This window comes from Lissotriton helveticus, chromosome 11, assembly GCF_964261635.1.
Source record: "Lissotriton helveticus chromosome 11, aLisHel1.1, whole genome shotgun sequence".
In the NCBI taxonomy this organism is placed as follows: Eukaryota; Metazoa; Chordata; class Amphibia; order Caudata; family Salamandridae; genus Lissotriton; species Lissotriton helveticus.
In genome coordinates this window covers 709,701,166-709,716,458 of record NC_136072.1, presented here as the reverse complement: position 1 = coordinate 709,716,458, position 15,293 = coordinate 709,701,166, and the positions used below count along the sequence as shown (strand labels likewise).

The window sequence follows — 15,293 nt, the reverse complement described above, 5'->3', positions numbered from 1 at the left end:
TCGTGACTCGTCAAGATCAAGCAGGACAGGTCCAGACTACGAACCCTTTAAACCACCTGCTCTCTAAAACACTTCCAGAGTGTTGAAATTGTCGTAATGTTTACATTTAGTTTGAGTTTTTGCTGTTTAATTCTGTGACTTGATGAGGATTGCGTAACGAGAAGTGAACATTTCCTTAACAAACCAAATGGTGTTCATGCAAAATCACCCGATGCTGCAAGCAAGATGCGAACCTGCGCAGGGAAACCCCATTGAATTTCGAGTCCAACACCTTAACCACTCGGCCATCGCAGCTCCATGAGTATGATGTCTCTGTTGTCGTATATGAGCCATGCGCTGCTCACGTCAGGCCGAGACCTAAAAAATAAAGTAACAAAAGGACGGGGCAGGAACCAGCAGTGCCCTGTTGCCCTCACTTATTTCACATGCTTTCATACAATTAATAAAAATAGCAACACGTATCACTCAAAGTGAGTGACAGGGCACAGATGAGCGGTAATCATTCACTGTGCATTTCTACCCTCTTTTCCCTCTATTACGGCGGTGGCAACGGGCCCTTAAGTGTACTCAGAAAAAGTCCAAAAGCCTAAACAAGACACGCTTCATAAAAAAAAAATACTCTTTTCCTGACTTGTCTAGATCAGGCAGGACATGTCCAGACTACAAACCATTCCTAGCCACCTGCTCTCTGAAACACTTCCTGGGTGTAGAAATTGTCTCAATGTTTACATATAGTTTGAGTTTTTGCCGTTTAACTCTGTGACTTGATGAGGATTGCATAACGAGAAGTGAACATTTACTTAACTAAACCAAATGGTGTTCATGCAAAATATCATGACGCTGCAAGCAGGAGTCGAACCTACGCGGGGAAACCCCATTGGATTTCAAGTCCCACGCCTTAACCACTCGGCCATCGCAGCTGCGTGAGTATGACGTCACTGTTGTCGTATACGAGCCATGCGCTGCTCACATCAGGCCGAGACCTAAAAATTAAAGTAACGGAAGGACGGGGCACGTACCAGCAGTGCCCTGTCTCCCTCACTTATTTCGCATGCTTTCATACAATTAATAAAAATAGCAACAAGCATCACTCAAAGTGAGTGACAGGGCACAGATGAGCAGTAATCAATCACTGCACATTTCTGCCCTCTTTTCCCTATATTACGGCTCTGGAATGGGCCCTTAAGTGTACTCAGAAAGAATCCAAAAGCCTAAACAAGATACGCTACATAACAAAATTACTCTTTTCGTGACTCGTCAAGATCAGGCAGGACAGGTCCAGACTACGAACCCTTCCGAGCCACCTGCTCTCTAAAACACTTCCTGAGTGTTGAAATTGTCTTAATGTTTACATTTAGTTTGAGTTTTTGCTGTTTAACTCTGTTACTTGATGAGGATTGCGTAACGAGAAGTGAACATTTCCTTATCAAACCAAATGGTGTTCATGCAAAATCGCACGAGGCTGGAAGCAGGATTCGGACCTGCGCAGGGAAACCCCATTGATTTCGAGTCCAACGCCTTAACCACTCGGCCATTGCAGCTCCATGTTGTCGTATACGAGCCATTCGCTGCTCACGTCAGACCGAGACCTAAAAAATAAAGTAACCGAAGGAAGGGGCAGGTACCAGCAGGGCTCTGTTGCCCTCACTTATTTCGCTTGCTTTCATACAATTAATAAAAATAGCAACACGTATCACTCAAAGTGAGTGACAGGGCACAGATGAGCAGTAATCAATCACTGCGCATTTCTACCCTCTTTTCCCTATATTACAGCGTTGGGACTGGGCCCTTTAGTGTACTCAGAAAGAGTCCAAAAGCCTAAACAAGACACTCTACAAAAAAAAAATGACTCTTTTCGTGACTCGTCAAGATCAAGCAGGACAGGTCCAGACTACGAACCCTTTAAACCACCTGCTCTCTAAAACACTTCCAGAGTGTTGAAATTGTCGTAATGTTTACATTTAGTTTGAGTTTTTGCTGTTTAATTCTGTGACTTGATGAGGATTGCGTAACGAGAAGTGAACATTTCCTTAACAAACCAAATGGTGTTCATGCAAAATCGCCCGATGCTGCAAGCAGGATGCGAACCTGCGCAGGGAAACCCCATTGAATTTCGAGTCCAACGCCTTAACCACTCGGCCATCGCAGCTCCATGAGTATGATGTCTCTGTTGTCGTATATGAGCCATGCGCTGCTCACGTCAGGCCGAGACCTAAAAAATAAAGTAACAAAAGGACGGGGCAGGAACCAGCAGTGCCCTGTTTCCCTCACTTATTTCACATGCTTTCATACAATTAATAAAAATAGCAACACGTATCACTCAAAGTGAGTGACAGGGCAGAGATGAGCGGTAATCATTCACTGTGCATTTCTACCCTCTTTTCCCTCTATTACGGCGGTGGCAACGGGCCCTTAAGTGTACTCAGAAAAAGTCCAAAAGCCTAAACAAGACACGCTTCATAAAAAAAAAATACTCTTTTCCTGACTTGTCTAGATCAGGCAGGACATGTCCAGACTACAAACCATTCCTAGCCACCTGCTCTCTGAAACACTTCCTGGGTGTAGAAATTGTCTCAATGTTTACATATAGTTTGAGTTTTTGCCGTTTAACTCTGTGACTTGATGAGGATTGCATAACGAGAAGTGAACATTTACTTAACTAAACCAAATGGTGTTCATGCAAAAGATCATGCCGCTGCAAGCAGGATTCGAACCTACGCGGGGAAACCCCATTGGATTTAAAGTCCAACGCCTTAACCACTCGGCCATCGCAGCTGCGTAAGTATGACGTCACTGTTGTCGTATACGAGCCATGCGCTGCTCACATCAGGCCGAGACCTAAAATTTAAAGTAACGGATGGACGGGGCACGTACCAGCAGTGCCCTGTCTCCCTCACTTATTTCGCATGCTTTCATACAATTAATAAAAATAGCAACAAGCATCACTCAAAGTGAGTGACAGGGCACAGATGAGCAGTAATCAATCACTGCACATTTCTGCCCTCTTTTCCCTATATTACGGCTCTGGAATGGGCCCTTAAGTGTACTCAGAAAGAGTCCAAAAGCCTAAACAAGATACGCTACATAACAAAATTACTCTTTTCGTGACTCGTCAAGATCAGGCAGGACAGGTCCAGACTACGAACCCTTCCGAGCCACCTGCTCTCTAAAACACTTCCTGAGTGTTGAAATTGTCTTAATGTTTACATTTAGTTTGAGTTTTTGCTGTTTAACTCTGTTACTTGATGAGGATTGCGTAACGAGAAGTGAACATTTCCTTATCAAACCAAATGGTGTTCATGCAAAATCGCACGAGGCTGGAAGCAGGATTCGGACCTGCGCAGGGAAACCCCATTGATTTCGAGTCCAACGCCTTAACCACTCGGCCATTGCAGCTCCATGTTGTCGTATACGAGCCATTCGCTGCTCACGTCAGACCGAGACCTAAAAAATAAAGTAACCGAAGGAAGGGGCAGGTACCAGCAGGGCTCTGTTGCCCTCACTTATTTCGCTTGCTTTCATACAATTAATAAAAATAGCAACACGTATCACTCAAAGTGAGTGACAGGGCACAGATGAGCAGTAATCAATCACTGCGCATTTCTACCCTCTTTTCCCTATATTACAGCGCTGGGACTGGGCCCTTTAGTGTACTCAGAAAGAGTCCAAAAGCCTAAACAAGACACTCTACAAAAAAAAAATGACTCTTTTCGTGACTCGTCAAGATCAAGCAGGACAGGTCCAGACTACGAACCCTTTAAACCACCTGCTCTCTAAAACACTTCCAGAGTGTTGAAATTGTCGTAATGTTTACATTTAGTTTGAGTTTTTGCTGTTTAATTCTGTGACTTGATGAGGATTGCGTAACGAGAAGTGAACATTTCCTTAACAAACCAAATGGTGTTCATGCAAAATCGCCCGATGCTGCAAGCAGGATGCGAACCTGCGCAGGGAAACCCCATTGAATTTCAAGTCCAACACCTTAACCACTCGGCCATCGCAGCTCCATGAGTATGATGTCTCTGTTGTCGTATATGAGCCATGCGCTGCTCACGTCAGGCCGAGACCTAAAAAATAAAGTAACAAAAGGACGGGGCAGGAACCAGCAGTGCCCTGTTGCCCTCACTTATTTCACATGCTTTCATACAATTAATAAAAATAGCAACACGTATCACTCAAAGTGAGTGACAGGGCACAGATGAGCGGTAATCATTCACTGTGCATTTCTACCCTCTTTTCCCTCTATTACGGCGGTGGCAACGGGCCCTTAAGTGTACTCAGAAAAAGTCCAAAAGCCTAAACAAGACACGCTTCATAAAAAAAAAATACTCTTTTCCTGACTTGTCTAGATCAGGCAGGACATGTCCAGACTACAAACCATTCCTAGCCACCTGCTCTCTGAAACACTTCCTGGGTGTAGAAATTGTCTCAATGTTTACATATAGTTTGAGTTTTTGCCGTTTAACTCTGTGACTTGATGAGGATTGCATAACGAGAAGTGAACATTTACTTAACTAAACCAAATGGTGTTCATGCAAAATATCATGACGCTGCAAGCAGGATTCGAACCTACGCGGGGAAACCCCATTGGATTTCAAGTCCAACGCCTTAACCACTCGGCCATCGCAGCTGCGTGAGTATGACGTCACTGTTGTCGTATACGAGCCATGCGCTGCTCACATCAGGCCGAGACCTAAAATTTAAAGTAACGGAAGGACGGGGCACGTACCAGCAGTGCCCTGTCTCCCTCACTTATTTCGCATGCTTTCATACAATTAATAAAAATAGCAACAAGCATCACTCAAAGTGAGTGACAGGGCACAGATGAGCAGTAATCAATCACTGCACATTTCTGCCCTCTTTTCCCTATATTACGGCTCTGGAATGGGCCCTTAAGTGTACTCAGAAAGAGTCCAAAAGCCTAAACAAGATACGCTACATAACAAAATTACTCTTTTCGTGACTCGTCAAGATCAGGCAGGACAGGTCCAGACTACGAACCCTTCCGAGCCACCTGCTCTCTAAAACACTTCCTGAGTGTTGAAATTGTCTTAATGTTTATATTTAGTTTGAGTTTTTGCTGTTTAACTCTGTTACTTGATGAGGATTGCGTAACGAGAAGTGAACATTTCCTTATCAAACCAAATGGTGTTCATGCAAAATCGCACGAGGCTGGAAGCAGGATTCGGACCTGCGCAGGGAAACCCCATTGATTTCGAGTCCAACGCCTTAACCACTCGGCCATTGCAGCTCCATGTTGTCGTATACGAGCCATTCCCTGCTCACGTCAGACCGAGACCTAAAAAATAAAGTAACCGAAGGAAGGGGCAGGTACCAGCAGGGCTCTGTTGCCCTCACTTATTTCGCTTGCTTTCATACAATTAATAAAAATAGTAACACGTATCACTCAAAGTGAGTGACAGGGCACAGATGAGCAGTAATCAATCACTGCGCATTTCTACCCTCTTTTCCCTATATTACAGCGCTGGGACTGGGCCCTTAAGTGTACTCAGAAAGAGTCCAAAAGCCTAAACAAGACACTCTACAAAAAAAAATGACTCTTTTCGTGACTCGTCAAGATCAAGCAGGACAGGTCCAGACTACGAACCCTTTAAACCACCTGCTCTCTAAAACACTTCCAGAGTGTTGAAATTGTCGTAATGTTTACATTTAGTTTGAGTTTTTGCTGTTTAATTCTGTGACTTGATGAGGATTGCGTAACGAGAAGTGAACATTTCCTTAACAAACCAAATGGTGTTCATGCAAAATCGCCCGATGCTGCAAGCAGGATGCGAACCTGCGCAGGTAAACCCCATTGAATTTCAAGTCCAACACCTTAACCACTCGGCCATCGCAGCTCCATGAGTATGATGTCTCTGTTGTCGTATATGAGCCATGCGCTGCTCACGTCAGGCCGAGACCTAAAAAATAAAGTAACAAAAGGACGGGGCAGGAACCAGCAGTGCCCTGTTGCCCTCACTTATTTCACATGCTTTCATACAATTAATAAAAATAGCAACACGTATCACTCAAAGTGAGTGACAGGGCACAGATGAGCGGTAATCATTCACTGTGCATTTCTACCCTCTTTTCCCTCTATTACGGCGGTGGCAACGGGCCCTTAAGTGTACTCAGAAAAAGTCCAAAAGCCTAAACAAGACACGCTTCATAAAAAAAAAATACTCTTTTCCTGACTTGTCTAGATCAGGCAGGACATGTCCAGACTACAAACCATTCCTAGCCACCTGCTCTCTGAAACACTTCCTGGGTGTAGAAATTGTCTCAATGTTTACATATAGTTTGAGTTTTTGCCGTTTAACTCTGTGACTTGATGAGGATTGCATAACGAGAAGTGAACATTTACTTAACTAAACCAAATGGTGTTCATGCAAAATATCATGACGCTGCAAGCAGGATTCGAACCTACGCGGGGAAACCCCATTGGATTTCAAGTCCAACGCCTTAACCACTCGGCCATCGCAGCTGCGTGAGTATGACGTCACTGTTGTCGTATACGAGCCATGCGCTGCTCACATCAGGCCGAGACCTAAAATTTAAAGTAACGGAAGGACGGGGCACGTACCAGCAGTGCCCTGTCTCCCTCACTTATTTCGCATGCTTTCATACAATTAATAAAAATAGCAACAAGCATCACTCAAAGTGAGTGACAGGGCACAGATGAGCAGTAATCAATCACTGCACATTTCTGCCCTCTTTTCCCTATATTACGGCTCTGGAATGGGCCCTTAAGTGTACTCAGAAAGAGTCCAAAAGCCTAAACAAGATACGCTACATAACAAAATTACTCTTTTCGTGACTCGTCAAGATCAGGCAGGACAGGTCCAGACTACGAACCCTTCCGAGCCACCTGCTCTCTAAAACACTTCCTGAGTGTTGAAATTGTCTTAATGTTTATATTTAGTTTGAGTTTTTGCTGTTTAACTCTGTTACTTGATGAGGATTGCGTAACGAGAAGTGAACATTTCCTTATCAAACCAAATGGTGTTCATGCAAAATCGCACGAGGCTGGAAGCAGGATTCGGACCTGCGCAGGGAAACCCCATTGATTTCGAGTCCAACGCCTTAACCACTCGGCCATTGCAGCTCCATGTTGTCGTATACGAGCCATTCCCTGCTCACGTCAGACCGAGACCTAAAAAATAAAGTAACCGAAGGAAGGGGCAGGTACCAGCAGGGCTCTGTTGCCCTCACTTATTTCGCTTGCTTTCATACAATTAATAAAAATAGTAACACGTATCACTCAAAGTGAGTGACAGGGCACAGATGAGCAGTAATCAATCACTGCGCATTTCTACCCTCTTTTCCCTATATTACAGCGCTGGGACTGGGCCCTTAAGTGTACTCAGAAAGAGTCCAAAAGCCTAAACAAGACACTCTACAAAAAAAAATGACTCTTTTCGTGACTCGTCAAGATCAAGCAGGACAGGTCCAGACTACGAACCCTTTAAACCACCTGCTCTCTAAAACACTTCCAGAGTGTTGAAATTGTCGTAATGTTTACATTTAGTTTGAGTTTTTGCTGTTTAATTCTGTGACTTGATGAGGATTGCGTAACGAGAAGTGAACATTTCCTTAACAAACCAATTGGTGTTCATGCAAAATCGCCCGATGCTGCAAGCAGGATGCGAACCTGCGCAGGTAAACCCCATTGAATTTCAAGTCCAACGCCTTAACCACTCGGCCATCGCAGCTCCATGAGTATGATGTCTCTGTTGTCGTATATGAGCCATGCGCTGCTCACGTCAGGCCGAGACCTAAAAAATAAAGTAACAAAAGGACGGGGCAGGAACCAGCAGTGCCCTGTTGCCCTCACTTATTTCACATGCTTTCATACAATTAATAAAAATAGCAACACGTATCACTCAAAGTGAGTGACAAGGCACAGATGAGCGGTAATCATTCACTGTGCATTTCTACCCTCTTTTCCCTCTATTACGGCGGTGGCAACGGGCCCTTAAGTGTACTCAGAAAAAGTCCAAAAGCCTAAACAAGACACGCTTCATAAAAAAAAAATACTCTTTTCCTGACTTGTCTAGATCAGGCAGGACATGTCCAGACTACAAACCATTCCTAGCCACCTGCTCTCTGAAACACTTCCTGGGTGTAGAAATTGTCTCAATGTTTACATATAGTTTGAGTTTTTGCCGTTTAACTCTGTGACTTGATGAGGATTGCATAACGAGAAGTGAACATTTACTTAACTAAACCAAATGGTGTTCATGCAAAATATCATGACGCTGCAAGCAGGATTCGAACCTACGCGGGGAAACCCCATTGGATTTCAAGTCCAACGCCTTAACCATTCGGCCATCGCAGCTGCGTGAGTATGACGTCACTGTTGTCGTATACGAGCCATGCGCTGCTCACATCAGGCCGAGACCTAAAAATTAAAGTAACGGAAGGACGGGGCACGTAACAGCAGTGCCCTGTCTCCCTCACTTATTTCGAATGCTTTCATACAATTAATAAAAATAGCAACAAGCATCACTCAAAGTGAGTGACAGGGCACAGATGAGCAGTAATCAATCACTGCACATTTCTGCCCTCTTTTCCCTATATTACGGCTCTGGAATGGGCCCTTAAGTGTACTCAGAAAGAGTCCAAAAGCCTAAACAAGATACGCTACATAACAAAATTACTCTTTTCGTGACTCGTCAAGATCAGGCAGGACAGGTCCAGACTACGAACCCTTCCGAGCCACCTGCTCTCTAAAACACTTCCTGAGTGTTGAAATTGTCTTAATGTTTACATTTAGTTTGAGTTTTTGCTGTTTAACTCTGTTACTTGATGAGGATTGCGTAACGAGAAGTGAACATTTCCTTATCAAACCAAATGGTGTTCATGCAAAATCGCACGAGGCTGGAAGCAGGATTCGGACCTGCGCAGGGAAACCCCATTGATTTCGAGTCCAACGCCTTAACCACTCGGCCATTGCAGCTCCATGTTGTCGTATACGAGCCATTCGCTGCTCACGTCAGACCGAGACCTAAAAAATAAAGTAACCGAAGGAAGGGGCAGGTACCAGCAGGGCTCTGTTGCCCTCACTTATTTCGCTTGCTTTCATACAATTAATAAAAATAGCAACACGTATCACTCAAAGTGAGTGACAGGGCACAGATGAGCAGTAATCAATCACTGCGCATTTCTACCCTCTTTTCCCTATATTACAGCGCTGGAACTGGGCCCTTTAGTGTACTCAGAAAGAGTCCAAAAGCCTAAACAAGACACTCTACAAAAAAAAATGACTCTTTTCGTGACTCGTCAAGATCAAGCAGGACAGGTCCAGACTACGAACCCTTTAAACCACCTGCTCTCTAAAACACTTCCAGAGTGTTGAAATTGTCGTAATGTTTACATTTAGTTTGAGTTTTTGCTGTTTAATTCTGTGACTTGATGAGGATTGCGTAACGAGAAGTGAACATTTCCTTAACAAACCAAATGGTGTTCATGCAAAATCGCCCGATGCTGCAAGCAGGATGCGAACCTGCGCAGGGACACCCCATTGAATTTCGAGTCCAACGCCTTAACCACTCGGCCATCGCAGCTCCATGAGTATGATGTCTCTGTTGTCGTATATGAGCCATGCGCTGCTCACGTCAGGCCGAGACCTAAAAAATAAAGTAACAAAAGGACGGGGCAGGAACCAGCAGTGCCCTGTTGCCCTCACTTATTTCACATGCTTTCATACAATTAATAAAAATAGCAACACGTATCACTCAAAGTGAGTGACAGGGCACAGATGAGCGGTAATCATTCACTGTGCATTTCTACCCTCTTTTCCCTCTATTACGGCGGTGGCAACGGGCCCTTAAGTGTACTCAGAAAAAGTCCAAAAGCCTAAACAAGACACGCTTCATAAAACAAAAAAATACTCTTTTCCTGACTTGTCTAGATCAGGCAGGACATGTCCAGACTACAAACCATTCCTAGCCACCTGCTCTCTGAAACACTTCCTGGGTGTAGATATTGTCTCAATGTTTACATATAGTTTGAGTTTTTGCCGTTTAACTCTGTGACTTGATGAGGATTGCAAAACGAGAAGTGAACATTTACTTAACTAAACCGAATGGTGTTCATGCAAAATATCATGACGCTGCAAGCAGGATTGGAACCTACGCGGGGAAACCCCATTGGATTTCAAGTCCAACGCCTTAACCACTCGGCCATCGCAGCTGCGTGAGTATGACGTCACTGTTGTCGTATACGAGCCATGCGCTGCTCACATCAGGCCGAGACCTAAAAATTAAAGTAACGGAAGGACGGGGCACGTAACAGCAGTGCCCTGTCTCCCTCACCTATTTCGCATGCTTTCATACAATTAATAAAAATAGCAACAAGCATCACTCAAAGTGAGTGACAGGGCACAGATGAGCAGTAATCAATCACTGCACATTTCTGCCCTCTTTTCCCTATATTACGGCTCTGGAATGGGCCCTTAAGTGTACTCAGAAAGAGTCCAAAAGCCTAAACAAGATACGCTACATAACAAAATTACTCTTTTCGTGACTCGTCAAGATCAGGCAGGACAGGTCCAGACTACGAACCCTTCCGAGCCACCTGCTCTCTAAAACACTTCCTGAGTGTTGAAATTGTCTTAATGTTTACATTTAGTTTGAGTTTTTGCTGTTTAACTCTGTTACTTGATGAGGATTGCGTAACGAGAAGTGAACATTTCCTTATCAAACCAAATGGTGTTCATGCAAAATCGCACGAGGCTGGAAGCAGGATTCGGACCTGCGCAGGGAAACCCCATTGATTTCGAGTCCAACGCCTTAACCACTCGGCCATTGCAGCTCCATGTTGTCGTATACGAGCCATTCGCTGCTCACGTCAGACCGAGACCTAAAAAATAAAGTAACCGAAGGAAGGGGCAGGTACCAGCAGGGCTCTGTTGCCCTCACTTATTTCGCTTGCTTTCATACAATTAATAAAAATAGCAACACGTATCACTCAAAGTGAGTGACAGGGCACAGATGAGCAGTAATCAATCACTGCGCATTTCTACCCTCTTTTCCCTATATTACAGCGCTGGAACTGGGCCCTTTAGTGTACTCAGAAAGAGTCCAAAAGCCTAAACAAGACACTCTACAAAAAAAAAATTGACTCTTTTCGTGACTCGTCAAGATCAAGCAGGACAGGTCCAGACTACGAACCCTTTAAACCACCTGCTCTCTAAAACACTTCCAGAGTGTTGAAATTGTCGTAATGTTTACATTTAGTTTGAGTTTTTGCTGTTTAATTCTGTGACTTGATGAGGATTGCGTAACGAGAAGTGAACATTTCCTTAACAAACCAAATGGTGTTCATGCAAAATCGCCCGATGCTGCAAGCAGGATGCGAACCTGCGCAGGGAAACCCCATTGAATTTCGAGCCCAACACCTTAACCACTCGGCCATCGCAGCTCCATGAGTATGATGTCTCTGTTGTCGTAAATGAGCCATGCGCTGCTCACGTCAGGCCGAGACCTAAAAAATAAAGTAACAAAAGGACGGGGCAGGAACCAGCAGTGCCCTGTTGCCCTCACTTATTTCACATGCTTTCATACAATTAATAAAAATAGCAACACGTATCACTCAAAGTGAGTGACAGGGCACAGATGAGCGGTAATCATTCACTGTGCATTTCTACCCTCTTTTCCCTCTATTACGGCGGTGGCAACGGGCCCTTAAGTGTACTCAGAAAAAGTCCAAAAGCCTAAACAAGACACGCTTCATAAAAAAAAAATACTCTTTTCCTGACTTGTCTAGATCAGGCAGGACATGTCCAGACTACAAACCATTCCTAGCCACCTGCTCTCTGAAACACTTCCTGGGTGTAGAAATTGTCTCAATGTTTACATATAGTTTGAGTTTTTGCCGTTTAACTCTGTGACTTGATGAGGATTGCAAAACGAGAAGTGAACATTTACTTAACTAAACCAAATGGTGTTCATGCAAAATATCATGACGCTGCAAGCAGGATTCGAACCTACGCGGGGAAACCCCATTGGATTTCAAGTCCAACGCCTTAACCACTCGGCCATCGCAGCTGCGTGAGTATGACATCACTGTTGTCGTATACGAGCCATGCGCTGCTCACATCAGGCCGAGACCTAAAATTTAAAGTAACGGAAGGACGGGGCACGTACCAGCAGTGCCCTGTCTCCCTCACTTATTTCGCATGCTTTCATACAATTAATAAAAATAGCAACAAGCATCACTCAAAGTGAGTGACAGGGCACAGATGAGCAGTAATCAATCACTGCACATTTCTGCCCTCTTTTCCCTATATTACGGCTCTGGAATGGGCCCTTAAGTGTACTCAGAAAGAGTCCAAAAGCCTAAACAAGATACGCTACATAACAAAATTACTCTTTTCGTGACTCGTCAAGATCAGGCAGGACAGGTCCAGACTACGAACCCTTCCGAGCCACCTGCTCTCTAAAACACTTCCTGAGTGTTGAAATTGTCTTAATGTTTACATTTAGTTTGAGTTTTTGCTGTTTAACTCTGTTACTTGATGAGGATTGCGTAACGAGAAGTGAACATTTCCTTATCAAACCAAATGGTGTTCATGCAAAATCGCACGAGGCTGGAAGCAGGATTCGGACCTGCGCAGGGAAACCCCATTGATTTCGAGTCCAACGCCTTAACCACTCGGCCATTGCAGCTCCATGTTGTCGTATACGAGCCATTCCCTGCTCACGTCAGACCGAGACCTAAAAAATAAAGTAACCGAAGGAAGGGGCAGGTACCAGCAGGGCTCTGTTGCCCTCACTTATTTCGCTTGCTTTCATACAATTAAAAAAAATAGCAACACGTATCACTCAAAGTGAGTGACAGGGCACAGATGAGCAGTAATCAATCACTGCGCATTTCTACCCTCTTTTCCCTATATTACAGCGCTGGGACTGGGCCCTTAAGTGTACTCAGAAAGAGTCCAAAAGCCTAAACAAGACACTCTACAAAAAAATAATTACTCTTTTCGTGACTCGTCAAGATCAAGCAGGACAGGTCCAGACTACGAACCCTTTAAACCACCTGCTCTCTAAAACACTTCCTGAGTGTTGAAATTGTCTTAATGTTTACATTTAGTTTGAGTTTTTGCTGTTTAACTCTGTTACTTGATGAGGATTGCGTAACGAGAAGTGAACATTTCCTTATCAAACCAAATGGTGTTCATGCAAAATCGCACGAGGCTGGAAGCAGGATTCGGACCTGCGCAGGGAAACCCCATTGATTTCGAGTCCAACGCCTTAACCACTCGGCCATTGCAGCTCCATGTTGTCGTATACGAGCCATTCGCTGCTCACGTCAGACCGAGACCTAAAAAATAAAGTAACCGAAGGAAGGGGCAGGTACCAGCAGGGCTCTGTTGCCCTCACTTATTTCACTTGCTTTCATACAATTAATAAAAATAGCAACACGTATCACTCAAAGTGAGTGACAGGGCACAGATGAGCAGTAATCAATCACTGCGCATTTCTACCCTCTTTTCCCTATATTACAGCGCTGGGACTGGGCCCTTAAGTGTACTCAGAAAGAGTCCAAAAGCCTAAACAAGACACTCTACAAAAAAAAAATGACTCTTTTCGTGACTCGTCAAGATCAAGCAGGACAGGTCCAGACTACGAACCCTTTAAACCACCTGCTCTCTAAAACACTTCCAGAGTGTTGAAATTGTCGTAATGTTTACATTTAGTTTGAGTTTTTGCTGTTTAATTCTGTGACTTGATGAGGATTGTGTAACGAGAAGTGAACATTTCCTTAACAAACTAAATGGTGTTCATGCAAAATCGCCCGATGCTGCAAGCGAACCTGCGCAGGGAAACCCCATTGAATTTCGAGTCCAACGCCTTAACCACTCGGCCATCGCAGCTCCATGAGTATGATGTCTCTGTTGTCGTATATGAGCCATGCGCTGCTCACGTCAGGCCGAGACCTAAAAAATAAAGTAACAAAAGGACGGGGCAGGAACCAGCAGTGCCCTGTTGCCCTCACTTATTTCACATGCTTTCATACAATTAATAAAAATAGCAACACGTATCACTCAAAGTGAGTGACAGGGCACAGATGAGCGGTAATCATTCACTGTGCATTTATACCTTCTTTTCCCTCTATTACGGCGGTGGCAACGGGCCCTTAAGTGTACTCAGAAAAAGTCCAAAAGCCTAACCAAGACACGCTTCATGAAAAAATATTACTCTTTTCGTGATTTGTCTAGATCAGGCAAACAGGTCCAGACTACAAACCCTTCCGAGCCACCTGCTCTGTAAAACACTTCCTGGGTGTAGAAATTGTCTCAATGTTTACAACTAGTTTGAGTTTTTGCCGTTTAGCTCTGTGCCGCTCGCAGTCGCATTGTGAAGAAACCCTTTCTTGCCTTGTGAAACCCGTATTTGAGAGTCCTGCCTGTGACTTGGGAGCTCGTGTGCTCAGTCACTACTGACATCAGGAGGCCAATCTTACAGTGCTGCTGAGACCGGGAGCGGGACTGCGAGGACCAGGAGCGCTTAGGCTACACCACTCCGCGCACCTGGTGCCTCTTCCCGCCCCCTCCTCTATGTGAGCATAAGACGACTCGCGGCCCCCGCTCCGCGGGAGCCGCTCGCAGTCGCATTGTGAAGAAACCCTTTCTTGCCTTGTGAAACCCGTATTTGAGAGTCCTGCCTGTGACTTGGGAGCCCGTGTGCTCAGTCACTACTGACATCAGGAGGCCGATCTTACAGTGCTGCTGAGACCGGGAGCAGGACTGCGAGGACCAGGAGCGCTTGCGCTACACCACTCCACGCAGCTGGTGCCTCTTACCGCCCCCTCCTCTGTGTGAGCATAAGACGACTCGCGGCCCCCGCTACGCGGGAGCCGCTCGCAGTCGCATTGTGAAGAAACCCTTTCTTGCCTTGTGAAACCCGTACTTGAGAGTCCTGCCTGTGACTTGGGAGCCCGTGTGCTCAGTCACTACTGACATCAGGAGGCCAATCTTACAGTGCTGCTGAGACCGGGAGCGGGACTGCGAGGACCAGGAGCGCTTGCGCTACACCACTCCGCGCACCTGGTGCCTCTTCCCGCCCCCTCCTCTGTGTGAGCATAAGACGACTCGCGGCCCCCGCTACGCGGGAGCCGCTCGCAGTCGCATTGTGAAGAAACCCTTTCTTGCCTTGTGAAACCCGTATTTGAGAGTCCTGCCTGTGACTTGGGAGCCCGTGTGCTCAGTCACTACTGACATCAGGAGGCCAATCTTACAGTGCTGCTGAGACCGGGAGCGGGACTGCGAGGACCAGGAGCGCTTGCGC

At 45.3% G+C, this 15,293-nt stretch overlaps 13 non-coding genes across 13 annotated transcripts; all 13 read right to left on the bottom strand.

The window, feature by feature from the left end:
• Nucleotides 1-212: 212 nt before the first annotated feature.
• On the bottom strand, nt 213-294 carry TRNAS-CGA (transfer RNA serine (anticodon CGA)). The gene has a single exon. It is a non-coding gene; the product is annotated as a tRNA-Ser (tRNA).
• Nucleotides 295-838: 544 nt separating this feature from the next.
• TRNAS-UGA (transfer RNA serine (anticodon UGA)) lies at nt 839-920 on the bottom strand. Its single transcript has one exon. It is a non-coding gene; the product is annotated as a tRNA-Ser (tRNA).
• Nucleotides 921-2,067: 1,147 nt separating this feature from the next.
• On the bottom strand, nt 2,068-2,149 carry TRNAS-CGA (transfer RNA serine (anticodon CGA)). Its single transcript has one exon. It is a non-coding gene; the product is annotated as a tRNA-Ser (tRNA).
• Nucleotides 2,150-3,922: 1,773 nt separating this feature from the next.
• Nucleotides 3,923-4,004, bottom strand: TRNAS-UGA (transfer RNA serine (anticodon UGA)). Its single transcript has one exon. It is a non-coding gene; the product is annotated as a tRNA-Ser (tRNA).
• A 544-nt stretch (nt 4,005-4,548) lies between these two features.
• On the bottom strand, nt 4,549-4,630 carry TRNAS-UGA (transfer RNA serine (anticodon UGA)). The gene has a single exon. It is a non-coding gene; the product is annotated as a tRNA-Ser (tRNA).
• Nucleotides 4,631-5,776: 1,146 nt separating this feature from the next.
• On the bottom strand, nt 5,777-5,858 carry TRNAS-UGA (transfer RNA serine (anticodon UGA)). Its single transcript has one exon. It is a non-coding gene; the product is annotated as a tRNA-Ser (tRNA).
• Nucleotides 5,859-6,402: 544 nt separating this feature from the next.
• TRNAS-UGA (transfer RNA serine (anticodon UGA)) lies at nt 6,403-6,484 on the bottom strand. Its single transcript has one exon. It is a non-coding gene; the product is annotated as a tRNA-Ser (tRNA).
• Nucleotides 6,485-7,630: 1,146 nt separating this feature from the next.
• On the bottom strand, nt 7,631-7,712 carry TRNAS-UGA (transfer RNA serine (anticodon UGA)). The gene has a single exon. It is a non-coding gene; the product is annotated as a tRNA-Ser (tRNA).
• Nucleotides 7,713-8,256: 544 nt separating this feature from the next.
• Nucleotides 8,257-8,338, bottom strand: TRNAS-UGA (transfer RNA serine (anticodon UGA)). Its single transcript has one exon. It is a non-coding gene; the product is annotated as a tRNA-Ser (tRNA).
• A 1,146-nt stretch (nt 8,339-9,484) lies between these two features.
• Nucleotides 9,485-9,566, bottom strand: TRNAS-CGA (transfer RNA serine (anticodon CGA)). Its single transcript has one exon. It is a non-coding gene; the product is annotated as a tRNA-Ser (tRNA).
• Nucleotides 9,567-10,112: 546 nt separating this feature from the next.
• TRNAS-UGA (transfer RNA serine (anticodon UGA)) lies at nt 10,113-10,194 on the bottom strand. The gene has a single exon. It is a non-coding gene; the product is annotated as a tRNA-Ser (tRNA).
• Nucleotides 10,195-11,342: 1,148 nt separating this feature from the next.
• On the bottom strand, nt 11,343-11,424 carry TRNAS-CGA (transfer RNA serine (anticodon CGA)). The gene has a single exon. It is a non-coding gene; the product is annotated as a tRNA-Ser (tRNA).
• Nucleotides 11,425-11,968: 544 nt separating this feature from the next.
• On the bottom strand, nt 11,969-12,050 carry TRNAS-UGA (transfer RNA serine (anticodon UGA)). The gene has a single exon. It is a non-coding gene; the product is annotated as a tRNA-Ser (tRNA).
• Nucleotides 12,051-15,293: the final 3,243 nt, after the last annotated feature.